This window comes from Macadamia integrifolia, unplaced genomic scaffold (assembly GCF_013358625.1).
Source record: "Macadamia integrifolia cultivar HAES 741 unplaced genomic scaffold, SCU_Mint_v3 scaffold3061, whole genome shotgun sequence".
In the NCBI taxonomy this organism is placed as follows: Eukaryota; Viridiplantae; Streptophyta; class Magnoliopsida; order Proteales; family Proteaceae; genus Macadamia; species Macadamia integrifolia.
The window spans coordinates 24,222-32,920 of record NW_024869171.1 but is presented as its reverse complement, the minus strand read 5'-3'; the positions used below and the strand labels follow the sequence as shown (position 1 = coordinate 32,920).

The window sequence follows — 8,699 nt, the reverse complement described above, 5'->3', positions numbered from 1 at the left end:
GGATTGGATGACAGAGATATGAAAGAAATAAACTAGCAGGAAAATAATAAAAACAAGGTTGATTTACGTCAACCTCCCCTGACGCTTGCCTATATTACATCTTTCCCGTTGAAAAATCGTTTATTATATTTAAACCCAAAAATTTAACACCGATAAGATCTTTGTAGGTCAGTCTGTTAACTGAATAGAATTTTAATGAAAATCCCATTTTTCCTTTATTGTCATCTTCAGCAAACCTACCCCCCACTTACATCCGATTTTGTCTGGTTCAGCACCTCCTCTCTTCGACAAAGTCTTCTCAGGCGGCGATTTTGCAAGTGTTGCAGAAGAATCCCATGAGTTTTATATGTAACTCCGACGAGATGGAATTTGGTGACTTTGTGTCGGTGATCAGTGAAGAGGAGGAGTTGCAACCAGGGAAATCTTATCTCTGGTTTGAAATTAGATATTGAAATCCAGAAATGAGAACACCACCACCAACAACAACAACAACATGAAATTGGGTCTCACCGTCTATGTTTACTCGCCTTGGTTTCCTTATTCATGTTCGCATTCTTTCTTACCCTAATCAACACGAGGGATTTCATCACCAACACCTCCTCTTCCTCCTCTTTCCAAGGAATTAAGGGTCAAACCCGGTTGTCCACCATCGTTGCAGATGCCCTCCTCCACTACGCCGCCAAGTCTAACACCACCGGCAAAATGACTGCTGCCAAGATAAAATCCATCGCTGAAGCCCTTTGCAACTATCCCTTCGACCTCAACAATTTCCTTGTGTTCGGGCTCACCCACGAAACCCTCTTCTGGAAAGCCCTAAATCACAATGGTCGCACCGTTTTCCTTGACGAGAACGAGTACTACATCTCAAAGTTTGAGGAGAAGCACCCAGACATGGAAGCTTACGACGTATCATACACAGCCTAGGTGAGCCCGATGAAGGAATTAATCAAGACTACAAGGGAGCAGATTCGGAAGGAGTGTCGGCCAGTCCAAAATCTTCTCTTCTCCGATTGTAAGCTTGGGATCAACAATCTTCCCAACCTATATGTTACTGCCGAAATCCCCTATAAGCTAATCTTGCACAAGCACAGAAGGCAGAGGCCCGGAGGTATCTCCGGGATTAGTCCTTTGATGCCTAAGTTAGTGATCGACAGAACAATGTATTCACAGGAGTAATGGTGGGTGTCGGCGTACCTCCCTTATGTCCCTTTTCGGTTTCCTCTTATAGGGTTGCTGGGCTTAGGGTTTTGGAAACCCCCTTCGGGAATCTTCCGTTCACGTGGTTTGGAGCCTTGCCCCTTCGGGAACCTTCCCTTCACGTGGTTTAGAGCCTTGCAGCCTCTATCGGATGGGCGACACACGTCCCTCCCTTAGTTGCCACGTGTCCTCACTTTATTCGGTGACAAATTCTGCCTTATCAGCAACCCCCTAACTTCCACTAGGAGGCTCATTTAGTGGGAGTAACCATCTAATTTATCTTGAGTGCCCCTTTGGTCTTAAGTTTTGACGATCGTCTCGAAAACATGGCCTTCGGTTGGTTATGTTCGGTTCTGGCCTGAGCTCCGTACCGAGGTAGTGACCTTCAGTCAGGTCCACTCGGCCCTTGCCTAAGCTCTGTACCGAGGTTGTGACCTTCGATCAGGACCACTCGGCCTTTGCCTGAGCCCTGTACCAAGGTTGTGACCTTCGATCATGTCCACTCGGCCTTTGCCTGAGCCCCCTACCGTGGTAGTGACCTTCGGTCAGGTCCACTCGACCTTTGCCTGAGACCCGTACCAAGGTAGTGACCTTCGGTAAGGTCCACTCGGCCTTTGCCTGAGCTCCGTACTGAGGTTGTGATCTTCGGACAGGTCCACTCGGCCTTCGCCTGAGCCCCCTACCTAGGTTGTGACCTTCGGTAAGGTCCACTCGGCCTTTGCCTGAGCTCCGTACTGAGGTGGAGACCTTCGGTCAGGTCCACTCGGCCTTTGCCTGAGCAGGGTACGGTTGGTTACCTCTGTCAGTTCGTTGGTCGATGGATAACTGATAGATGTTTTCCTGTGGTTAATGCCGAGGGCATCACAAAACAAGCCAAAAGTCGGGTTGGCGAACTGAGTTCCATTGTCCATCACCACCACCCGAGGGATTCCGAATCGATAGACTACCACCCTCTGGAAGAAGTCCCTTACATTCTTTTCGGATATCGTTGCCAGTGCTTCGGCCTTTGCCCATATCGTGAAGTAGTCTACCGCCAAAACTACAAACTTTCTTTGTCTCATGGCTAGGGGGAACGGGCCCAGGATGTCCATTCCCCACATGGCGAATGGTATTGGGCTTGATAGGGATGAGAGCTCGGTAGAGTACTGCCTGGGGATGGGGGCGAACATCTGGCACTTAACGCACTTCCTGATGAACGATTTCGTGCCCTTCCTCATTGTCAATTAGAACAAGCCCTGCAGCAGCACTTTATGGGCTAAGGCTCGGGCTCCCAAGTGTTGGCCGCATATCCCTTCATGCACTTCTCGAAGTGCATACTCACCATCGACATGGTTCAGGCACTTGAGGTATGGCGTGGTGAACCCTATTTTGTATAGCTCTCATCCTTTAAAAGGAAATGTGCTAACCACATTCATACCTTCCTTGCCTTGTCCCTGTTCTCGGGGAGTATTCCTTCCTTCAGGTATTCGATTATGGCATCCATCCAGCTAGGGCTGTATTCGCCTATAGGTAATACCTCTCGGGGTTCTTGGGTGCTTGGATGGGATAATACTTCAAAGTACACCGATCGCCCAAGGTCTGTGAAGTCGGAGGTGGCCAATTGTGACAACGCGTCTGCACTGGCATTCTCCGCCCGCGGCACCTGCCTTACCTCGAACTCCTTGAAGGCTGTTACTTTTTCTCGCACCGTCTTCAAGTATTCGACCATCCTTTGTTCCTTGGCTTCATAGTCCCCATTCACTTGTCGCACCACGAGCTGTGAGTCACTGTGCACTACTAACTCCTATACCATCAAGGCCCGCGCTAGATTTATCTCGACTATGAAATTGAACCGTATTGCATACTTGATTTTGAATCCTTCGGGGCTAACAAGTATGATCCCAGCGCTGTTAGATGTACCATCCACGTATAATGCCCAAGTCCTTTTCACTCGAGCCTTGACAGACTCCTGGGGTTCATCTAGGAGTGTTGTCTGGCTATAAAGTCCGCTAGAGCCTGTGCTTTTATTGTGGTTTTTGGCTTGTACTGGATGTCGAATTCTCCCAATTATATGGCCCAGTTTACTAGGCGGCCAGACATATCCTGCTTCTGTAGTATCTTCTTCAGTGGTTGGTTTGTGAGCACACACATCGTGTGCGACTGAAAATAGGGACTCAGCTTTCTTGCTGCTATCACCAGGGCGTATGTTACTTTTTCCACTTTTCTGTATCTCGTTTGTGCGCCTAAAAGCGTTCGTGACCGACAGAACACTGTATTCACAGGAGTAATGGTGGGTGTCGGCGTACCTCCCCTGGGTCCCTCTTCGGTTTCCTCTTATAGGGTTACTGAGCCTAGGGTTTCGGAAACCCCCTTCGGGAATCTTCCCCTCACTTGGTTTGGAGCCTTGCCCCTTCGGGAACCTTCCCTTCACGTGGTTTGGAGCCTTGCGGCCTCTATCTGATGGGGGACACGTGTCCCTTCCTCGGTTGCCACGTGTCCTCGCTTTATTCGGTGATAAATTCTACCGTATCATTATACGAAGTAGCTTGGGATGTGATCTTGGTTGATGGGCCTAGAAGGTATTCCCCGTCGGCGCCGGGGAGGATGTTAACGATCTTCACCGCCGGTGTTATGGCAAGGAGCAAGAAGGGTGGGTATGCGAAGACCCATGTGTTTGTTCACGATTTCAAGAGGGAGGCGGAGAGGGTTTGCAGTGAGGAGTTCCTATGTAGGAAGAACCTGGTGGAGTCAAAGGACCTCCTCGCCCATTTCGTAATCAAGAGAAGGAACGGCTATGCCTCGGAATTCTATCACAACCGTGCATCGGCAGCATCATTTTCTTCCTCATAGAAATTTCTTTCTGTTAATTTAAAATTTTTTTTTTTTTTCTTCTTATACATATTTACAATCACCTGAAAGGTGGTTGTGTAATTATGTCACGTAGTTTTCAAATACAAGGTTTGAAAATGAAATATTGGCAAGAGGGTTGGTTCTATCGCAATCACCTCACCGGCGGAGAAAAAACACCGGAGAGGTGAAAGTTGATCGTTGTAGTTGATACCTTGTTTTGGGCAAAATGGGGTGTCGGTGATAGAAATAAAGACGGGTAAAGAAGAGGTATGAGGGAAAACGAAGAAGAAGAAGGGTAATCATGTCTTTTTATATTCTAAAACTAACATAGATTTTTTTTTTTTAAATGTAATAAATGATTTTTAGGGGGATGATGTAATATAGGCAAACGTCAGGGGAGGTTGACGTAAATCCCCAGAGGGAACAGCAAGAGAGAAGGGAAGGAAGAGAAGTGGTAAAAGAAAAGCAAGGGAAGGAAGAAGCATTTCATTCAATATTGAATGAGGGACTGGGTTTTCTCTCTCTCTCTCTCTCTCTCTTGCTTGAGTCCTATCTCGACCTTCTCTGATCTTCTTCTCCGCGTGAGAAGAGCTTGACCACACGTGAATGCTCGAACTAAGAAAATGAGTGTACTTCCATCCTTCATTCAGTTCTATTGTCTTGAAGGAGGGCAATCTTGGTATCTCACATCATATTAGGGTAGTTTTGGGATTATAAAGAATAAGATAAGGGTGATGTCATCACTTAACAAATCTTTATCATGGATAGGGATGGTTGATAGAATCTTTCAAATTAGGAGGATGAGAGTAATATTTTTCAAACTAGCTGGGAAGAACATGATATAACAACTAAGTATAGGGAGGGGAGTGATATTTCCTATGTTTATTGTGTTTGGTAGTCATTCAAATAATCGTTTATGAGGTTGTTTTGTTTTACAAGAACAAGAAAACAAAATCTTCCACTTGGTGTCCACAATTTGTTTTTCCTTTTTTTTTTTTTTTTTTTTTAAACAAATCGGATAAAAAAAAGCCAGAAATAAGAAATGTTGGAACATGGTTAACATTTATGTTTCGTTCAAGAACGGAATTTTGACATAGAAATGGAAAATTATGGTTTTGACAAGAAATGTCGTTTTTTTGAATAAAATGACTACCAAACGCATCCATTCGCGATTTGGAAAACAAATTTGTATCGTGACTTAAGAGAGAGAGAGAAAAAGAAAGAGACGGCATTGGCTCGTTGGTCTTGAGTCTTGACAAGAAAGACGAAGGAGCCGAAGTGCTAGACCAATTGGTTGCTTTTTGTAGGAATCACAGCCGTGTCCCCAAGACAACAAAGATAAACTCAAGAAAACCAGTGAGAGAGGAAAACTTTGAAAGGGTAATATTGTCTTGTTACATGTTATTTTAACACCATTGGTGACCAATGGTATGCGTGATATAATCTATAAGATACTGGGGAGTGATATTTTTTAAAGTACATAGGGGGAAAATGGTAGTAAGGTAAAATATAGGAGAGGGAAGTACAATTTCTTCTAATATAAATTCAGAAAAAAATAAAATAAAATTCATAATGAGATTAAAACGTATTTCTCCTTCTCTATCTTATGGTAAAAGAGAAATTTGATTTTACCCAAAAAAAAAAAGAGAAATTTTACTAGAAATGCAAGACCCAGCCCCCCGCCCCCGCCCCCGCCCCCGCACCCGCACCCGCTCCCGCTCTTCCTCTTCTTCCTCTTCCTGCAACCCCACCCGCTCAAAACCCCGCGCTTTCTTAAAGCCTTCCTAGTTCTTTTCCCCAATTCGAAACACAAACCCTAATTCAATGTTTTATTGTCTTCTTCAATCGCACCCGTCAATCCGCATTACTTCACCGATCCCTCTCATCCACCTCTCCCTTTCTTTCTTTTGTGAAATCGCCTCTTCCACCATTCAGGGCTTGGCTTTCTTTAGCCTTCCAATCTCTCTCTCAATTTCCTCCGTCGTCCCCCAAAACCTAGTTCTCCATCAGAAGGCAGGAAGAGACGTTGAGCCCAGAAGAGGTTCTATGCCGAATCAGTGGCTGCAGTTCTGGACGCGGCTGCGAGGGAGTTCGCGGGGGACAGAGGACATGATTAGCAGGGGCAGAAGCTTTTCGAGCCTGACAAGTGGGAGAGGTTCTACCTACTTGTGTAACCGCCGAGCTTTCCTTAGAGGCATGGAGAATCCAAGAATGGTTTTTTATTTCTTTGACATCGACGGTAATCAAGGGGGATGCAAGCGTTACACAGGTGGTGGGCCATGAGTTCGCTCATAGCTGGACTGGGAATGTGATCACTAACATGGCCAATGAAGATTTCTGGTTGAACGAGGTAAGTAGGATTTTTCCATGTTTGTTCCATTTCTTTCTGTAGATTGAATCTGTGCTGAGGTGCTTCACGAATGCGTCTTTGCTCTGGATTAAAAGAAAATTTGACATTGATTTCTTCTATCTTCAGTTATATTTGATCAGATAGAACAGAGTAACAGAGTGTAGTGTTTCATGGAGGAATTGAGAAAGAATATGACTAAAGGTGGAATCACTTCACCTACTACTTAAACTATATATAAGACTAACTTTAATACTAATTTTTGGCCCTTTGTTAGGGAAATATATAGCGTCACTCCAGAGAATGCCACCATTAGAGAGATACCTATGCTGGGTCAGCTCTGTTTGCCAAAATTTCAGTTACAAATTCGAGCAAGTATCTCTCTTGGTTTCCATGCATGGTGTCAGTCCTCTGGCGAAATTTGGAATCCGATGATGTTTTTCTGGTAGGCCTTATATTCTTTCATTCTTTTGGGGTTGCAGCCTCTTCTTTCATCATCTTTCTCTTTACATAGAAATCCGGATACCAAGGTTTCTGAAAAGTTATTCAGATTTCTTACCGTTCACAGTTCAGTTTCCATCGTATTCCATTTTTTGTGGTTTTTTTATTTGATTTGAACAGTTCATATCATATACACATAGATTTAAAGAAGAAGAAAGAAAAAAGTTAAAAAAAAAAGGGAGATTTTCAGTCACGGAAAAAGAACTAGAAAATCCATTGGGTATCCTCTTTGAACACCACCAGTGGGGGAGAAGATCGAGGTATTGGGGCGTTGGTGGCGAGTTGGCTATGACAAGTAATATTTTCTTTCCCAACTCGTAAAGCTCGTCCTCCTCTGTTTTCCACGGTGCAGGTGAAGGTTAAGGTGAAGGTGAAGTGTTAGGGTAAAATGGGATTGACTTTATGTGTTTTAAATAAAAGGAAAATAATGTCAATTAAAATCCTCACTTAACAGAGACTACTGACGGTAGGGGGTGCGAGCATAATTTGGTATTATGTAAGAGGTGTCTATCTAGCAGTGGCATTCTCTAGGGGGTGGCGGTGTAAATTTCCCTTTCTAAAAAATATTCTAAAAACTATTTGCATCTAACCGGGCCATTTCTCATTTCATACTCTATTATGTCTAATGCTTACCAAACAATTTTTATTTTTTGATCGAAAATAGTTTTCATGAACAATTTTTTTTATTACTATTTGAATAGGTCAAACAAAAACATAAATGATACCAAAGTGAAAGGGATTTTGAATAACATTTCAAACAAAAATAATAGAATGAAACATCATAGAAGTGAGTTATGACTTTATACAAGGGTGTCTATCTTTGAGGGAAGCAAAATTTACTTGAGTATGAAAAATGAATATACAAGAGTTTGAAGTTAGTTTTAAAACTCATTCTAAACCCTTTTAGAAGCGATTAGTTCCTCCTTCTAGTTCCACTAGAGAAATATAAAATCATTTCAAAGATTATGGACTATACATTTTTTATTTTGATTTGATAAAAAAATATCTATTGATAACTGCAAGACTCACTCAACCACGGAGTAGACTTTGGCCACACTGTCATACATTGCAATGACACGGTCTTCTAAGCTAGGTTGTTGACAAACAAATTGGATTTCCTAGGAATAAACTCAAAAGTACATTTGAGAAAATACGAGGCAACATGTCTAATATCTGAAATAATAGGCAAAATAGACAGAGGGATTACTATTAATCTTTTTTCTTTCTAATTGGTTATAAACCTAACTGTTATCTCTTCTGAGGGATTAATATTAATCTTTTTTCTTTCTATTGGTTATAAACCTGATTGTTATCTCTTCTTGTTGATTTTGTTGGCTTGGTATACTTAAGTTTGAATACTATGATAATTGAGCTATATAATACTTACAATTGTGTGATATGAGTAAGTACCTTTATTTTGTTTTTCCTGGGTTTTCTGGATTCCAAATTGCGTCATAAAAAAATTGAATCCTTGATGTGCTCCTTTTATGGAAAAATTAGGAGAGCTTAAAATTCTGCCACATTGGTAGTTGGGCGTCCATCTAACTCCTAAAGGAGGAGCTGGTGGTCTTGGTATTAGAAAAGTTGAAGATATAAATAATTTTGTGCTAATCGAGCTCATTTAAAGGTTTGTGGCGAAGGGGGATTCCATATGGGTGGAATAGTTAATACTCAAAGATCCTAAAAAAGGACTCCATTTGGACTGTTCTTTGTTCTCTTGACTCTTTTAAATTCGTTTTGTTGAAACTCCTATTGTGACTAGGTCATTTGCTGCTGTAGAATAAATCAATTTGAAAATAGGATAACATACTCGATAAGGCATAAG

General features: G+C 42.6%; 1 long non-coding RNA gene and 1 pseudogene across 1 annotated transcript; both read left to right on the top strand.

The window, feature by feature from the left end:
• Nucleotides 1-466: 466 nt before the first annotated feature.
• LOC122067691 lies at nt 467-4,026 on the top strand (annotated as a pseudogene).
• A 1,703-nt stretch (nt 4,027-5,729) lies between these two features.
• On the top strand, nt 5,730-6,938 carry LOC122067690. Its single transcript, XR_006136812.1, has 2 exons — nt 5,730-6,376; nt 6,503-6,938. It is a non-coding gene; the product is annotated as an uncharacterized LOC122067690 (long non-coding RNA).
• Nucleotides 6,939-8,699: the final 1,761 nt, after the last annotated feature.